We start from the raw sequence: 19,888 nt of genomic DNA, 5'->3' as shown, positions 1-19,888 counted from the left end.
GAGCCAAGGCCGTGGCACTTGGGTGGTCCAGCTGCTCAGGGCAGGAGGAAGAAATGTGGAAGGGAAATAGTGGTAGGGGATTCATCAGTGAGGGGAGTAGACAAACGCTTCTGCGGCTGTGGACGTGACTCCAGGATGGTATGTTGCCTCCCGGGTGCCAGGGTCAAGGATGTTACAGAACAGGACATCCTGAAAGGGGAGGGTGAACAGCCAGAGGTCGTGGTTCATGTTGGGACCTATGACATAGGAAAAAAGAGAAATGAGATCCTGCAAGCAGACTTTAGGGAATTAGGTAGGAAATTGAAAAGCGGGTCTTCAGGAGTAGTAATCTCCGGATTACTCCCAGTGCCATGCAGTACTGAGTATAGGAACAGAAGGATAGAACAGGTGAATGCATGGCTGGAGAGACGGGGAAGGATGGAGGGCTTTAGATTCCTGGGGCATTGGGACCGTTTCTGGGGGAGGTGGGACCTGTACAAGTTGGACGGGCTGCATCTGAACAGGAACGGGACCAACACCCTTGCAGGGAGGTTTGCCAATCCTGTTAGAGCGGATTTAAACTAAATTGGCAGGGGGGTGGGATCATGAAAAGTAGTTCAGAGGGGACAGAAGCTGAGATGGAATTAGAAGTTAAAACGCTAGTAAGTGAGTCTGGAAGGCAAAGGAAACATAGGCCAAATAAGAAAGAAGTGAATTAGCAAGGCTAAATGGAATATATTTTAATGCAAGGAGCCTGAGGAATAAGATAGATGAGCTGGAGGCACAGAGAGGCATATGAGAGTATGAAATCATAGCTATGACCGAGACTTGGCTAAAAGAAGGGCAGAATTGGCAGCTCACATTCCTGGTTATAGAGTACTCAGATAAGATAGAGGGGGCGATAGAAGAGGAGGGGGGTTTGCAATATTGATCAAGGAATCAATTATAGCAGTGAGGAGGGATGATATCTTAGAAGGATCATCAAATGAAGCCATATTGGTAGAAGTTAAAAAACAGAAAAGGGGCAAACACGCTGTTGGGTGTGTACTATAGACCCCCAAACAGTGAGGGAGAGATAGAGGATCAAATAAGTTATCAAATTTTAGAGAAGTGTAAGAATAATAGGGCAGTAATAGTAGGGGATTTTAACTACCTAAATTTTAACTGGGATAGTTTTAGTGTGCAAAGTAGGGACGGAGCAAAATTCTTAAGTTGCATCCAGGAGAACTTTTTAGCCAGTACGTAGGATGCCCAACAAGGGAGGGACATTTCTGGACGGAACATTCGGAAATGAGCCTGGGTAGGGGGAAGGTGTTTCAGTAGGGGAGCATTTTGGAGATAGTGATTATAACTCAGTTAGATTTAGGATTGTTATGAAAAAGGATAAGGTTGGGCCAGGAATAAAAGTTCTAAACTGGGAAAGGCTAATTTTACTAAGATGAGATGCGATTTGGCCCTAGTGGACTGGGAGCAGGTACTTAAAACTGTGTCAGAGCAGTGGGAGGCATTCAAGGAGGAAATAACAAGAATACAGGGCAAAAATGTTCCCATAAAGACAAAGAGGGGGGGGGGGGATCCAAGTCCAGAGAACCCTGGGTATCAAGGGACATAAGGGTTAGAATTAAGGAAAAAGGAGAAGCTTATGGCAGATACAGAGGGCTCAATACAGCAGAGGGGAACTTAAAAAGGAAATTAGGAAAGCTAAGAGAGTGCATGAGAAATCATTGGGGGTAGAATAAAGGAAAACTCAAAGGGGTTTTTTAAATATATAAAGAGCAAGAGAATAACTAGAGAAAAAGCAGGGCTAATTAGGGACCATAAAGGTAATGTATGTGTGGACACAGAAGATGGTGGTACAGTCCTCAATGAATACTTTGCTTCGGTCTTCACAATGGAAAAGGATGATGCAGGTATAGACATCAGGGTGGAGGACTGTGAAATATTAGAGGAAATTAGCATAGAGTGAGAGGAGGCACTAGTGGATTTAACGGCCTTAAAAGTGGATAAATCCGCAGGCCCAGATGAGATGTCTCCCAGGCTGTCAAGAGAGTCAAGAGAAGAGATATCAGGGCCCTGGGCAGTAATTTTCAAATCCTCTCTGGCCGCAGGTGAGGTGCCAGAGGACTGGAGGAGTGCTAACATTGTTCCGTTATTGAAAAAGGGAGGATGGGATAGACCAGGAAATTACAGGCCAGTCAGTGTAACCTCGGTCGTGGGGAAGTTACTAGAAAAATTCTGGGGGATAGAATATATCTGCACATGGCGAGACACAGATTAATCAGGAATAGTCAGCATGGATTTGTTAAGGGAAGGTCATGTTTGACAAACTTGATCAACAAATTTTTTGAGGAGGTAACCAGGAATGTCGGTGAGGCTAATGCATTTGATGTGGTCTACATGGACTTTAGCAAGACTTTTGATAAGGTCCCTCATGGCAGACTGGTCAAGAAAATAACAGCCCATGGGATCCAAGGTAAAGTGGCACGTTGGATCCAAAATTGGCTGAGGGTGATGGTAGAGGGATGTTTCTGTGACTGGAAGTCTGTTTCCAGTGGGGTTCCACAGGGCTCATTGCTGGGACCCTTGCTGCTTGTGGTATACATAAATGATTTGGACTTAAAGGTAGGCGTATGATCAAGAAGTCCGCAGATGACGTGAAAATTGGTACGGTGGTAAATAATGAAGAAGACAGCCGTAAACTGCAGGAGGATATCAATGGGCTGGTCAGGTGGGCAGAGCAGTGGCAAATGGAATTCAACCTGGAATAATGAGGTAATGCACTTGGGGAGGGCTAACAAAGTAAGGGATTACACTATGAATTGTAGGACCCTGGAAAGTACTGAAGATCAGAGGGAACTTAGTGTTCATATCCATAGATCCCTGAAGGTAGCAGGGCAGGTAGATATGGTGGTTATGAATGCATATGGGATTCTTGTCTTTATTAGCTGAGGCATCAAATACAAGAGCAGGGAGGTTATGCTGGAACTGTATAAAATGCTGGCTAGGCCACAAATGGGGTACTGCATGCAGTTCTGGTCACCACATTATAGGAAGGATGTGATTGCACTGGAGAGGAGATTTACCTGGATGCTGCCTGGGCTGGAGGGTCTGAGCTATGAGGAAAGATTGGATAGGCTACGGTTGTTTTCCTTGGAGCAACAAAGGTTAAGAGGGGACCTGATAGAAGTGTATAAGATTATGAGGGGCATAGATAAGGTGGATAGGAAGGCACTTTTTCCATTAGTTAAAGGGATCAATAACCAGGGGGCATAGATTTCAGGTAAGAGGTAGAAGGCTAATGGGGGAGTTGAGGAGAACATTTTTCACCCAGAGGGTTGTAGGACTCTGGAACTCACTGCTGAAAGGGTGTTTGAGTGAAAAACTCTCGGAACATTTAAAAGTATTTAGATATTCAATTGCATTGCCATCACCTCCAGGGCTATGGGCCAAGCGCTGGAAAATGGGATTAGTGTAGTCAGATGTTTGTTGACCGGCGTGGACACGATGGGCCAAATGGCCTCCTTCTGTGCTGTAGACGTCTATGAGTCCAAGGGCCATTCTCTCCCTACTCTATACCACTATGGATATCACGTTATATCACACAGTAGAAAAATTACAAGGTTTGTCATGATTCAGCAGAAAGGCTGGAGTACCTGCCAGCTTGAAAGCACAGAGATGCCTTCATGGCTTCATGGCAGTGATACTGGAGGAAATATTTTTCTCAACATACTGTCCAGTATTAACCTATCAATTTACTAAGTAGGACTGACAGCAATCTTATCCATATTCTGCTGGTAAATAATCAGTGTGCTTGTAGTGGAGCCTGAAGGGATGAAACTCAGTCTCAACACAGGAAGATAATGTGGTTCCAAAATACTTACAGTGTAGTCTTTCACGAGTTATTTATACATCAAACTATCATGGTGATATGTATGAATAACTATTTAATGTATAACTAAAGTTCAAAGCTAAGTTTTAAGAAAATAACTTGAAACATTTTTCCATTTTTCTGCCTTTATTACAAAATGTATTTGGATTAGTTAAATGAAAAACATTTGGATGATTGACATTAATTTTAATGCAACTGCAAGTCTGCTTTAAAAAAGAAAAATTTGTAGAGCTATGGTTAAGGAGAAAGGGAGTGGGACTATTTGAACAGCTGTTTCAAAGAGCCAGCAGAAGAGTAGTGGACCAAACAACTTCCTCCCATGCTGTATGATTCTACAATTGTAATAAAGTATTTTCAATTGGCCTAGAATGTGCTAGCATGGAATGCAAGAGCTACTCAATTGATTCTCCATACACTTTATAATTCTATTTCTTTTTGTTTCACTTTTTTTACGCTATTCCAATATTTGTTCATTTCATTTAACAAGCAATATAATATAAATGGAAAAATTGTAAAAATGTGAGGATAGGAAACCCAGGCTACTAATGTATCTTGCAAAATCATATAGCTTCCATTGGTTTATCTTAGCATGACAGCAGCTTAAGCTGTGTGGGTGTTTATGGCCCAGGCTATTTTTTTTTAAATAAAGAAAGAAATGTTGGGGGAGTGACAGCAGTAAGAGATCTAAAAGAAAGAAAAGCATTAAGTGCAAATCACTGAACTTAATAAGTACCATACCATCAATGGGCAGGATTTTATTCGTGGCACGCCATTTCCAACAGCAGAACTGGAAGTGGACAGCATTTCCGCTCTCTTCCTTTTTGCTGGTTCCCATGCGACTCCAATTAAAATTAGGAGACGGGGGCAATCACACAGTGGAGAAAGATTTCACTGATAAACTCAGCATCAGCTGTCAATGGAGCAGGTACAGGTGGGCTATAAGAAAGCCTCCTGGACAAACAGGGTTGCCCTGCATCCTGGCCCCAACTTTCCTGCCCAACTCCATAGCTATTAACATAAGACTTATTGAGGCCACAAAGCCGGTACAGGTGTTTTCAAATTTAAATGTTACTTGTAAATATTGAGCATTACATTGGTTTGCTTTATGTTGTGCATCATTGTCATTTGTTGGGACTAGCTTGGTCAGAGAGTTAAATCTGCTGGCACGACTCATGGTTGGCACATACTGATGATTACAGGGCGGTTAGGGACACTTTCTTTATTATGGAAGAAACGATATTGTTTTTTTGAACATTTATTGAATGTTCATGTCAGTGTCCATTTTTGTACTTGCCAGTGTGTGGGACATGGCTGAACTTGCAGGCTCAGCTGCCACTCCCTTCTATGCTGGAGTATGTAGCTCTTAAACTTAATACTGAATTCAGTTGTATTATGATCACATTTTCCCAGAGGATCTTTTACTATGAGATAACTAGTTAAACTTGCCTCATTACAAGATTCCAGATCTAAAATAGCTTTATCCCTAGATGGCTCCACAAAATGTTGTTCCAGAAAACTGTCACAAAAGGCACTCTGCAAATTCATCTCCCAGATGATGGGCTGGATTTTACACGCCCCCCCGGCAGGGTGGGGGGGGGGTGTATGTAAAATCCACCGGGTGGATTTCCCACTGTACAGACCCAAAGCCCCAACCTGCCTGAAATTTTACGAAATGCAGGGAAGGCAATGGATGGCCTGTCACTTACAGGCCTCATGCTGTCAACGCTGATATTTTACCGATGGTAGGGGGAGGCCCACACCATGTGGGAAGCCTGGCAGATTTAGCCGGACAATCTGGTGTCAGGCAAGTCGGGGGGCTCTCCTTTGTAGGCCCCCTGGATCCATCGGAGGCACTAGTCCTTGAAAGATCTCCCTCTTTAACCCTCCCACAGCCTTTCAAACCCAACCCCTCACACACAACCCTGCTCCCTCACTGCCCTCACCGAGACCCCAAACCTGGATTAACCCAGACTCCACGGCATGGTGGGACTGCCTGTAGTCCTAGCAGTGGTCAGCAATCTCGCTGGACCACAGAGCTGCCAGCCAATCTGATCAGCCGGCAGCTTTCTAAGGCGGGACTTCCTCCAGAGACAGGGGCAGAAGCCTCGCCTGCAGAGCAGCTGCTGGGATTGTGGACAAGTTCCCCAGCAACTTTTTAGCCAGGGGAGAGGGGGCATGCTGGCACCGCGGCACCCCACAAAACCCAGTTCTGCATTTGCCAACTTGATTTGTTCAGTCTATGTGAAATTTAAAAACCTGCACAATTTTTACACTGCCTTTTTAACAAGCTCCGATTCTTTCTTGCTTAATGCCTTGTCCAATTGTATAACTATTGTGAGGGGGCCTATAAATTACTCACACCAGAATTTCCTGGGGAAGGATTTTCCTCGTTGGGGATGAAGTTGAAGGGTGGACATGTTTCTGATCAGCGCCCACACTGTTTTATGTGGGCAGGCCAATTAATGCCCGGCTAGCATGTGCACGAAAGAATGCACTCATCTCCCTGAGGCTAAGTGCTGCCTCAGGGAGATTGGCTCTAAATGTAAAAAAGCTAAAAATAGAATAATGAAATTTCCCTAACATGTCCCCTCATGTGACAATGTCACATGAGTTGGGACATATACATAATTTTTACAAAAACTTCCTTGAAATTTTTAAAAACCTACATGAAACCTCATCCCGCCTGTGGACGAGGTTTCGTGCTTTTTCTAATTCCCGCTGGGGCTCCTGGCCTGCCCGCCAACCTTAAGGTTGGACAGGCAGGTCCTTTAATTACTTAATTGACTCTGTCAATGGCCTCAATTGGCCACTGACAGGTCAGCGGGCGAGCAGCTAATTTTGCTGTGCCCCCGCCTACCTGAAAATTTAAATGGGGCGCGGTGACATTTGGAGTTCTGCCCGACGTCACCGTGCATCATTTTACGTGTCGGCGAGTAGGCCCCAGCCCCACTCGCTGACAGTAAAATCCTGCCCTTGATCTTGTTATTCCTAAGGTGGAATTTTCTGTGCCCTCTGGCATCGGACGTGATCGGTGGCGTGAGCAGATAATATGGCACAATTGGTTTTAGGACAGCGGGAAACCAACTCACGATCGTCCGCTCAGCCCGCCAATGACCGGCCACATTTCCTGCCATAGGACATCAGGAAGCTCATTGTAATACATCAGCATATCATCGTCAGGCCAGCCGGCCGGAATCGTTCCCCCACGCTGGATCATCCGTCCACGTCGGCGGGAAAGTATGCTGACGTGTTTCACAACAGCACATAAGCGACATGCACTTGGCAGCCTGCACTTTGAGGGGAACTCGGAGATGAGTACATAGTAACGTTGTGCAGCACTCGCCAAGGTCATCTGTTGGACTTCAAGGTTTCTGGGCACTGGAAGGTAGGGGTTAGGGTCAGCCTTGCTGTTGAGGCGACACATGGTGGTGGGGTGTGGTTAAGGACAGCCTTGCCTTTGAGGCGACTCATGTCGGGGGGAAGGTTAACAGCAGCCCTACTGTTGAATATAGCACACAAGTATTCGTGACTGGGTTTGGGGGGGCGGGGGGGGTGGGGGGGCAGCGGGACACAAGGGAGGGAAGTGACCACACATTCGGGAAACTTGTATAAAGTGACCATTCCTCTGCAACTGTGACAGCTTAGGTGCAGCCACATTGATATGATTGGTTTTGATCTCCTAGCTTATCTGCCTACTCAAGCAATGCTGTGGCATCAAAGAGCCACCAAGTGCACCAGAGCTTTTCCCCACCCCTGGCACAGACTGGAAATTCATGAGTATTTTAGTGGACTACAGAACAATTGGATGACTGCACACGTTGTACAATCTCCTCACTAAGGCTGGCCATGGAGCAGTCACTGCTGGAGGTGCTCGCAGCTCCTTGCAATGTCAGCATCCCGGTTTGGATCAGTCTCACCCATGGTTCAAGCTAACAGGGCAGCCATGCAGCGCACTAATCTTTGGCCATCCAAGTGGTGGCCAGCACTCGCCGAGAAGTGTTAAGGGGCAGTCACACTTAACCAGGACAGATTCTTAGTACAACCATGTGTCTCTCTCTCTCTCTCTCTCTCTTTCATCCTGCAGAAGGAGCACATCAGGATCATGGAGCCTGGTGAATTAGCTGTATGCCTGATGGCCTACAGAGAGCGAAGGCAACGGAAGAGAGAGTGACTGAGGCTCCTGGCTGCACAGAGGCAGGAGCAGCAACCTCAGGAAAAAGGGGCAGCTGAGGCTCCCACACACACTGCCCAAGAGCCACAGCGAGCCATCACAGGCCGGCGCCTAGAGATACCTAGGATCTATAGATGCTGCCTTTCATTCCTGCAGATGACCAAGAACCAGTGTCGCCAAAGACTGTGCATGTCTAGGGAACTGGTTGGTCACATCTGCCAGCTACTGCAGGATTTGGCTCCACAGGGACATGGAGGGCACTCACTGCCAGTTTCTGTGAAATTTCTACGCCAGTGGCTCCTTTCAGGACTCCACAGGTGACCTCTGTGAGATCTCACAAGCCTCCACCCACAAATGCATCCATGAAGGCACAAAACTTTGTACATTTTGGCTGGGACCAGGACAACCAGGATGCAAGAGTGATTGTATTCGCCCAGTTCTCGGGTTTCCCACAGGTGCAGAGTGCAATCGACTGCACTCATGTGGCGCTCAGATCTCCATCGCAACACACAGAGGAATACATCAACTGTAAGTGGTTTCATTCGCTGAATGTGCAGCTGGTGTGCGACCAGCTGAAATGTATCCTACAGGTATGCACCCGATTTCTAGGCAGTGTGCATGATGCCTACATCCTCAGTTGGTTACAGATCTCTGGAATCTTCCAAGGACCACAGAAGCTGCATGGTTGGCTCCTCAGGGACAAGGGATACCCGCAGAGGCTGTGGTTGATGACACCCATGCAGCGGCCTCAGAATGCAGCAGAGCGATGGTTTAACGAGGCTCATGCTGCAGCTTTCAACCTGGCAGAGCAGACCATTGGGATGCTGAAAATGAGGCTCCAGTGCCTAGACTGGTCTGGTGGTGCCCTGGGTCTTATCATGAAGCACTTTGCAGTGCCGTTTTGCTCTGCCTTTTCCAAGCCCTTTGCCTCTGTTTCCTCTGCTAAACATGATGCTTCTTCAGTCAAATCACTGGTCCCCTCCGATGAGGAGGACACCAACGGGGATGAAGGTGAGGAGGTCCTTGGAGGTGACGATGACAGGGATGAGGCTCACACACTGGCTAGATGAGAGGTGTACTTGGGAGGCCCTCATAGCTACTAGATTTGTGGAGGATGATGACGACATGCAGTGAGGTGACCCCATAGATCTTCAAATTGCATCTATCGATGTTTGACTCCAGTCTGGCTTATGTCAGCACTAATACCCTCTGTAAGGATGCTCCTGTCATGGAGATGCACTGGAGGCCCTAATAGTCACTCAATGGCAGGATGATGATGATAACATGCAGTGAGGACATTCCATAGACCTTCACAAAACTTCTGAGAATGTCTAACTCCTGTCTGTCCGAGGGCAGATCGCTTGTGCTCTGTGTTAAGGGTCATATCATAGAGACGCAGCCATGAAGCTTTAGAAGCATCTGATCCTTTGTCTGCCTTCAGCACCTGTGTTCCTTCAGGAGCACAGCATCACTGGTCACAGATGCTGAAGAGATTGGGGCCAGCCCCTCCTTAAAGGTGCTGAGAGCACACTGAGAGAGTGAGAGAACTCTATGGCACCTGCCCACTATCTTCTGGCAACAATGACAAGCACCGCCAAGATGCAGGCATCAATAGTGTTTCCAGGGAGTGTAAGGCCAGACCATCAATTTGGTCTGAAGGCTGCACAGAGCACAAGGAAGAGGCCCTGGACTGAGACACCCATCTTTATCTTGTGCAGAAGGGTTTCACATCTGAGTGATAAGAACACTGCTCATCAGAACAAGGAGCCAGAGACAGAGAGACATTCTTGGGAGTTTATTGACAATAGTGAACATTATGTACAAGTGATTAACACCCATGCTCAAGCTGTGCAACTAATTCTCCTTAACTCTCCTAACCCTGCTGTTACGTCTTGGTGCTCCCTGGACGTCCACAGCGGAGGTGGAAGCAGCCTGCTGAATGTGACACCCTGTCTGTGATGACACTGGTGGGCGTCCTCTGGTAGGTCCTGACTTGGAGAGCCCCGGCCAGCTTTCAGGGTCCTGGTGGGTGGCTGTGGCAACCTCTAGGGCCTGTGGAGCTGGGGCTGCTGAGGTCACAGGAAGAGGGGAGTGGGATGGGTTGGACACTATCGAAGTCATCTGGATGGATATGTCCAGAGTGTGCACATGTTGATCCTCCTCCCTTTGGGTGCCCAGGCTGATTCTTTGAGGAGCAAGGGGAGCTGGAGTAAGATCAAACTGCCCGGCACCCCTCTTGCGTACACACTGTTGGAGGCCAACTGTGGCATCAGTGATGGAGTTGAACGCATACAGCAGTGCAGGAGCAAAGTCCTGGACCAAGGTTTCCATGGCGGCTGCCATCCTACCAGTGTTGAGCTCGTTGCGTTGGCATGCCGACACTATCGCCTCAGCCTGAAGATGGATGGACTCCTCCATCATGCCTTGCAATCTGAGGAGTGCAGCGGACATCCCTTCCTGATGTTCCCGAGCTTGCCTCTGCAGCTCCAGCAATTGTGGCATATCTGAGTCCAGAGGCTTGTCATCTGACTCGGACTCAGCAAACTTCTGGCCTCCAGCAATCCTCCAAGTGCCGGATGTCAGAGTGGTCCCTGCCGCCACCTGCTGTGGATCAGATAGTGGGATGTGCTCCAGATTGTGATCTTGAGGCTATTCTAAAGCTAGGTCCCACTGAGCTGTGTACCTCTGTGCTGGAGGAGGGTGTGGGTGAGCACTGTGACAGCACTTCAAGGACAATGCCTCCAGATTCCTTTTCAGAGGTTTCTTCAGGGCTTGATTGGAGGCCTTGGGTCATTGACTCCATTAGCTGTTTGGCAGATGTGCCTACGAAAGCAAGGAGAGATAATTAGTGCATGGCAGTGGCCTGTAAAACAGGACACATCACTCACAGCATGGTTGTCTGATGGATGTTACACTGCTGGACCCTCACTTAGTAGAGCAGCGCGACCTCACCATCGGCACAGGACCGGTCCAAATCCTCGCCAGCCAGCTAGATGGTTCTGTTTCCAAAGTCCTTGAGGGCCTTGATTTCAGGCATTCCGCCACTGGTCTGTAACCTCTCCCTCTTGTGTGCCAGCTTGTCCTGCATGAATAGAGATGGAGAAAGTGTAAGCAGGGTGCCTGCTAGGCCAGGTGATAAGTATGCCTAGCCTGTGAGTGGTCCTATGAGTGGTGAGTGGTCCTATGGTTGGGATGAGGACAATGACAGTGATTGTGAGAGAGTGAATGGTGATGTCCCTTGACAGTGTTTGAGGTCCCTGTGGACGTCTAATGGATTTGTGGGTGTGTGAGTTGAGCGTGACGAGAAGAGTGACTTACCCTGGCGGAACATCCTCTTGCAGCACTGGATGACTGTCCTCTTTTGAAGGGTGTTGACGTTGACCACCGCCTCCCAAGCCCAGTTAGTGCTGTTGCTGCCAATCCTGCGGCCAGAGCGGGAGTTAGAAGACATCCCTGCAAAGGAGCAGAGGCCCCAACTCTCCCTCCTCCCCCCTGCCCGCACAGGTAGTGCTGAGCGCGGCCTTAACTGGCCCACCCACGTAAAATGGCAGCGCGCAGCCAATCGCAGGCGGCGATTGGCTCCGTGACTGCTCCTGACCGGCCCACCTGACAGGGAAAAAATTCTCCCCTTGGTTTATTATTACATTTTTCTTTCAGCCCAGCTTGATTGATCTGACAACTGTTGGGTCTCAGATTGTTGGGTCTGAGAGCCCTATTGACATTTATGCAAATGAGCTAACCTTGGGGAAAAAACCTTTGGGTCAATGGTAGGGAGACAGGGCAGGTGGAAGTGGACAGCCGTTACATTTCTACAAACAAACGGCAACAAGTGTAACCTGAACCTGAGTCTCTCCCTGAATCCCTGACAGGGATCAAACCAACAACTTTGTGAAAACCAGAAATGCTGCCTTGCAGGAGGAGTATGTCATAACATTTTTTATACAATCAGTAAGTTAATTCCTGTACCTGTTATTTTCAATAAATGCTCTGTAGAATAATTGTAGTTGAGGCTAGCAAGACCAGTTTTCTCTCAATCTATTCTAGTTTTGAAAGTCTCCACTTGTCTTTCTTTTATACAAGATTCTTTGTCCTCGCCAAGTTTTCTTTTGACCATGAAGCACTTTGGGGTGTCTTGAGGACATAAACGGTCTCATAAAATGAAATTTCCTATCTACTGTATTCTCATTAGCTGTATCTGTGTTCTAGTGTGTTATCATACTTGCTGATTGTAACCACAGGAGATCAATTAAAATATATTGGTCCTGAAAATCTGCAATCTTTGTGATGCAGATCCAACGTAGGAATATAGAATTTGGGACCTAAATCAAAGGGAGCAGAGTTACATCTATTTTAAAACAAACATTATATTCCAGGGGTTCTGGATGCTAGCTACTATGGAGTCCTAGCTTGACATTGTGCCAAGATGCTAGCTGAGGGTCAGAGACACCAGTTCTGTTGGCTGTCCAGTGAGTGTTTGAGGTAGTTGATACCATAGTTGCCCAGGAGTTAGAATTGGTTTTAATCCTTCTAACTTTTCCTGGGTAACTATTCTGCTAAGAGAGTCAGAACATCTGAAGTCTCTGATTTTACATCAGAATTTCAGAAGTTCCAGATGGAGGGTAATTGCCCAACGTAAGTTGAAACTTCCCAGGCAATTCCCGCAGAGTCCTTGCATGAGGACTTCAAAGGGGTTCCCCAGTGCAGCTTCCCGAGTACGTCTGGAATACTACTCCTGGAGATTGGAAGATCTGGGCCAATAGGTTTTCCAAACATTTTTTCATCAAAATGATACTCCTTTAAATAAATTGTTGATTTTTGCCATTTCATCAACCAGACCATTTTCATTAGTCAGTGATTACAACTAGCTTTGTTTAAAATTTGTGCAATATGCAGAATGAGCCAGAACCTTTCAAGAAATGAAAAAGCTTCTCTGATAGGGTGAAGGGTCATGTATGGTATGTTGTACCAAGCTGTGAAAATTCTGTTTTGTTTTAAGGGTCCAGATATTCTGGCCTCCGGATCCTTGGAGACTGGAAGCACCCCTCCAAGATATATGTTGGGACCCCTCAGAAGTCCCACACACTGACTCTGTGGGGAATTGCACAGGAAGTTTGAATTTCCAATGGGTAGCTTCCCTGCTCCCAAGACACTCTGCAGAAGCCTCCAACTCTGATTTAGAGTCGGGGACTTAAGACATTTCTGACTTAGTTATAAGGATAGTTACCCAGGAAATGTTAGGCAGAAAAATCTTGATCTAGTTCCTGGGTAAAACTATACAACTGACCCCCCAACTCCTCCCTGACCCCCCCAACTCCCCCAACCCAGCCCCACCACCCAACTCCCTACTGACCCCTGACTCCCACTCCCGAACTGACCCCACCACCCAACTCTCCCCCTGATTCTCACCCGACCTGACCTCACTAGCTGACTCCTTCCACTGATTCCCTGACTCCCAACTTGGCCTGACCCAACTCTACCATCCTACCCACCCAAACACCCTACCCATCTGCCACTGTATTCCCCTGCCACCCTACCCACCTACCATTTCACCCACCTGCCACCCTATCCCCTTTCCCACCTACACATTCAACCATTCGCTCACCCATTCATTCAAACGTTCATAAGCTAACACACTGAAAAGCTGTTTAAATGTCCCAGTTTATCAGTGTGTTGAGGAACACTTACCAGAATATGGCAGGTAATGCCATCGGAGGGCGGGGGGAGGCGGAGACATTAGTCTCCCACATTAGTGGGTAATGTCACAGGACTAGTAATCCAGTGGCTCAGGCCAATGTTCTGGGGGCAAGGATTTAAATCCCACCACAGCAGCTGGAATTGAAAAGTTAGTCTCAGTAATGGTGACCATGATAGGATTGTCAATTGCTGTAAAAATCCATCAGATTCACTATTGCCCTTCAGAGAAGGAGATCTGCCATCCGAACCTGGTCTGGCCTGCCAGGCCCACAGCAGTGTGGTTTACTCTTAAATGCCCACAAAATTGGTGTGACAACCCACTCGGTTCAAGGGCAGTTAGGGATAAGCAACAAATGCTGGCCTTACCAGCGATGCCCACAGCCCATGCAAGAATAAATAGAAAAAAGGTGGGGGGGGGCATGGCTTGACTTCCCCCTGACAATCCAGCACTGCGAGGAAGCAGTTTGATTGAAGATATGCTCCACATTCCTGAAGAAGCTGGGATCAGAAGTCCCAGCCAGAAAGGAGGAGCTCCGGCATGGTGCAGAAAAGAAGGAGCAGAATGGCAATCTGACGGTGATTACCGCTCCTCGGAAGATTTGGGCCAATATTGTTAAAGGTCCTTTAATGAATGTGTACCTTCCACACACTATTGACAAATTTATAAGATAATGTTCCACACAGAGGAGAGAGGAAAACCTGAACTCCTGAGGCAGAGGTGCTTTACTTTTTGAAATAGGTTGTGATGTGTTTCCCCAAACCCTTTGTTTGTGAGACAAAAACAGAATTACCTGGAAAAACTCAGCAGGTCTGGCAGCATCGGCGGAGAAGAAAAGAGTTGACGTTTCGAGTCCTCATGACCCTTCGACAGAACTTGCAAGTTCTGTCGAAGGGTCATGAGGACTCGAAACGTCAACTCTTTTCTTCTCCGCCGATGCTGCCAGACCTGCTGAGTTTTTCCAGGTAATTCTGTTTTTGTTTTGGATTTCCAGCATCCGCAGTTTTTTTTGTTTTTACCTTTGTTTGTGAGGTCAGTTTTTAAGCTGACTTGCAGAAAACTCTCTTTAGGATTAAATCAGAACTATAGTTTGTTCACACATTCAAACCCCTGGAATGGTCGCAACTTCATACACACATACACAATAAGAAGATAGGAAAGAGGAGTTTTTACAACTATGAATAATTTAAAGAAAAAGCTCTACTTCACATGATTTCCGGAGTCCGGAAAGCCAGGGTCCTGCGAGGGTTCCGTCACAGAGGAGCTACAGTTCAGCTAGCTAAAGACGGCTTTTGCAGAATTCCTTTAAAGTTGTTGGTGACATTGTGAGATGAGGTTGGTTGAATTTTGGCTTGTTTGCAATGGATTCGATCCCAGACTTGAGACCCCAGTTTCTGTTACAGATGGGGAAGAGGCAAAAGTGAACTTCTTTATTTTCTTGCCATCTGTCTTCAAGCAGAGCAGCTTTATATTTTGAAATAGGCTGTGGAGTGTTTCCCCAAACCATCTTTTTGTGAGGTCAATTTTTAAAATGACTTGCAGAAAACTCTTTAGGGTTAAATCAGAAGTATAGTTTATTCACACATTCAAACTTGGGGAACGGTTACAACTTCACATGCCCACACAAGCACACAATAAGAAGATAAGAAAGAGAGTTTTTACAACAATGAATAACTTAAAGAAAAAGCACTACAGATGTGGATATCCGTTCATGTGATTTCCAGAGTCCAGAAAGCCAGAGTCCAATGAGGGTTCCTTCATGGAGAAGCTACAGTTCAGCTATCAGAAGCAGGATGTTTTAGAATTCCTCTAAAGTTGATAGTGATGTTAGTGACCTAGGCCCAACCATCTTCAGCTGCTTCATCAATGATCTTCCTTCCATCATAAGGTCAGAAGTAGGGATGTTCACTGATGATTACACAATGTTCAGCACCATTCACGACTTCTCAGATACTGAAGCAGTGCACATCCAAATGCAGCAAGACCTGGACAATGTCCAGGCTTGGGCTGACAAGTGGCATGTGATATTCATGCCACACAATTGTGAGGCAATAACCATCTCCAACAAGTCAGAATCTAACCATCGCCCCTTGACATTCAATGGCATTACCATCACTGAATCCCCCACTATCAACATCCTGGGAGTTACCATTAACCAGAATCTGAACTGGACTAGCCATATAAATACTGTGGCTACAGGTCAGATGCTAGGAATCCTGTGGCGAGTAACTTATTTCCTGACTCCCCAAAGCCTGTCCACCATTTACAAGGCACAAGTCAGGAGTGCAATGGAATACTTCCCACTTGCCTGGATGAGTGCAGCTCAAACAACATTTAAGAAGCTGGACACTATCCAGGGCAAAGCAGCCCACTTGACTGACACCCCTTTCACAAACGTTCACTCGGTCCACCACAGATGAACAGTGGCAGCAGTGTGTGCCATCTACAAGATTCAATGCAGAAACTCACCAAGGCTCCTTAGGCAGCACCTTCCAAACCCATGACCACTACCATCTAGAAGGACAAGGGCAGAAGATATATGGAATACCACCACCTGGAAGTTTCCCTCCAAGCCACTCACCATCCTGACTTGAAAATATATCGCCATTCCTTGTCACTGAGTCAAAATCACAGAATCACACAGTGCAGAAGAGGCCCTTTGGCCCATTGAGTTTGCACCAACATGTGAGAAACTACTTACCTAAACCCATTTACCAGCACTTGGCCCATAGCCTTGAATGTTATGACATGCCAAGTGCTCATCCAGGTACTTTTTAAAGGATGTGAGGCAACCCACCTCCACCACCCTCCCAAGCAGTGCATTCCAGACTGTCACCACCCTCCTCACATCCCCTGTAAACCTCCTGCCCTCACCTTAAACTTATGTCCCCTTGTGACTGACCCTTCAACTATGGGGAACAGCTGCTCCCTATTCACCCTGTCCATGCCCCTCATAATCTTGCACACCTCGATCAGGTCGCCCCTCAGTCTTCTCTGCTCCAACGAAAACAACCCAAGTCTATCCAACCTCTCTTCATAACTTAAATGTTTCACCCCAGGCAACATCCCGGTGAATCTCCTCTGCACCCCCTCCAGTGCAATCATATCCTTCCTATAATGTGGCAACCAGAACTGCACACAGTACTCCAGCTGTGGCCTCACCAAGGTTCTATACAACTCCAACATGATCTCCCTACTTTTGTAATCTATATCTCAATTGATAAAGGCAAGTGCCCTATATGCCTTTTTCACCACCCCACTAACATGCCCCTCTGCCTTCAGAGATCTATGGACACACATGCCAAGGTCCCTTTGTTCCTCAGAACCGCCTAGTGTCATGCCGTTCATTGAACACTTCCTTGTCAAATTACTCCTTCCAAAGTGTATCACCTCACACTTTTCAGAGTTAAATTCCATCTGTCATTTATCTTCCCATTTGACCATCCCTTCTATATCTTCCTCCAAGACACTCAAACTCACTGTTAACCACCTGGCCAATCTTTGTGTCATCCGCAAACTTACTAATCCTACCCGCCACGTCGTCATCTATGTTGCTTATATAAATGACAAATGATAGGGGACCCAGCACAGATCCCTGTGGTACGCCACTGGACACTGGCTTCCAGTCACTAAAACATCCTTCTGTCATCACTCTCTGTCTGCTACAACTAAGCCAATTTTGAATCCTCCTTATCAAATTACCCTGTATCCCATGTGCATTTGTCTTCTTTATAAGTCTCCCATGTGGGACCTTGTCAAAGGCTTTGCTGAAATCTATATAAACTACATCAACTGCACTACCCTCATCTACACACCTGGTCACTTCCTCAAAAAATTTAATCAAATTTGTTAGGCATGACCTCCCTCTGACAAAGCCATGCTGACTATCCCTAATCAAACCTTGCCTCTCTAAGTGCAGATAGATTCTCTCCTTCAGAACTTTCTCCAATAGTTTCCCTACCACTTGACATGAGACTTTCTGGCTTATCTCTATAACCATTCTTAAATAGCAGAACCACATTAGCTGTTCTCCAGTCCTCTGGCACCTCCCCCATGGCCAGAAGGAGTTAAAAATTTGGGTCAGAGCCCCTGCGATCTCCCTTGCCTCCCTCAGCAGTCTGCAACACAAATCATCCAGACCTGGTGATTTGTCCACTTTTAAGCCTGCCAACACCTCTAATACCCTGTCACTCCTTATATCAATTTTCTTAAGAACCTCACAGTCTCTCTCCCCAAGTTCGATACCTTCATCTTCATTCTCTTGTGTGAAGATGGGTGTGAAGCCTTCATTCAACACTCTAGCGATGTCATCTGGCTCCACCCATAGATTGCCCTGTTGGCCCCTTATGGGCCCTACTCTTTCCCTGGTTATCCTCTTGCCATTGATATACTTATAGAATATCTTGGGATTTTCCCTACCTATACCAGCTAGATCTTTCTCATATCCCCCTCTTTGCTCTCCTAACTGCTTTCTTAAGTTCCACTCTGCACTTTCTGTACTCCACTAATGCCTCCACTGATTTACTTCTCTTGTACCTGCTAAAAGCCTCTCTTTTCCTTCTCATCATAACCTGAATATCTCTGGTCATCCATGGTTCTCTGGGCTTGTTACTCCTTCCTATCACTCTGGAGGCCACATGTTGAGCCTGTACCCTCTCCATTTCTTTTTTGAATGCCCCCAACTGCTCCTCTGTAGATTTCCCCACAAGTAGCCGTTCCCAGTCTACTTTGGCCAGATCCTGCCTTATTTTACTAAAATCCACTCTCCCCCAATCCAAAACATTTTTTTGCAATTTGTCTATTTCTTTGTCCATAACAAACTTAAACGGTACCATGTTGTTTTCGCTATCGATAAAATGCTCCCCCACCACCACCTCAGCCACCTGTCTGGCTTCATTCCCTAGAATTAGGTCCAGCACTGCACCATCCCTTGTTGAACCCTCTACATATTGACCTAAAAAGTTCTCCTGTACATATTTCAAGAAATCCACTCCATCTAAGCCCTTAACACTATGTCTATCCCAATTAATGTTGGGAAAGTTGAAATCACCTAATATAATTACCCTATGATTGTTTTTACACACCTCCACTAATTGTGCACATATTTGCTCCTCAATTTCCTGCTGACTATCTGGCGGTCTATAATAAACACCTAACAATATGGCTGCCCCTGTTTTATTGCTAAGCATGGGTCAAAATCATGGAACTCCCTCCCTAACAGCACTGTGGGTGTACCTACACACAGGGACTGCAGCAGTTCAAGAAGGCAACTTACCACTATCTTCTCAAGGGCAACGAGGGATGAGCAATAAATATAAAAACAAAAAAACTGCGGATGCTGGAAATCCAAAACAAAAACAGAATTACCTGGAAAAACTCAGCAGGTCTGGCAGCATCGGCGGAGAAGAAAAGAGTTGACGTTTCGAGTCCTCATGACCCTTCAACAGAACTTGAGTGAATCCAAGAAAAGGGTGAAATATAAGCTGGTTTAAGGTGTGTGGGGTGGGTTTGGGTGGGGGGAGAGAAGTGGAGGGGGGTGGTGCGGTTGTAGGGACAAACAAACAGTGATAGAAGCAGATCATCAAAAGATGTCACAGACAACAGAACAAAAGAACACATAGGTGTTAAAGTTGGTGATATTATCTAAACGAATGTGCTAATTAAGAATGGATGGTAGGGCACTCAATGTATAGCTTTAGTGGGGGTGGGTGGAGCATAAAAGATTTAAAAATATTTAAAAATACTGGAAATAGGTGGGAATAGAAAAATCTATATAATTTATTGGAAAAAACAAAAGGAAGGGGGAAACAGAAAGGGGATGGGGATGGAGGAGGGAGCTCAAGACCTAAAGTTGTTGAATTCAATATTCAGTCCGGAAGGCTGTAAAGCGCCTAGTCGGAAGATGAGGTGTTGTTCCTCCAGTTTGCGTTGGGCTTCACTGGAACAATGCAGCAAGCCAAGGACAGACATGTGGGCAAGAGAGCAGGGTGGAGTGTTAAAATGGCAAGTGACAGGGAGGTTTGGGTCATTCTTGCGGACAGACTGCAGGTGTTCTGCAAAGCAGTCGTCCAGTTTACGTTTGGTCTCTCTAATGTACAGAAGACCACATTGGGAGCAACGATTGCAGTAGACTAAGTTGGGGGAAATGCAAGTGAAA

This window comes from Carcharodon carcharias, chromosome 11 (genome assembly GCF_017639515.1).
Source record: "Carcharodon carcharias isolate sCarCar2 chromosome 11, sCarCar2.pri, whole genome shotgun sequence".
NCBI classification, from domain to species: Eukaryota; Metazoa; Chordata; class Chondrichthyes; order Lamniformes; family Lamnidae; genus Carcharodon; species Carcharodon carcharias.
Note: the sequence above shows the minus strand (reverse complement) of the source record.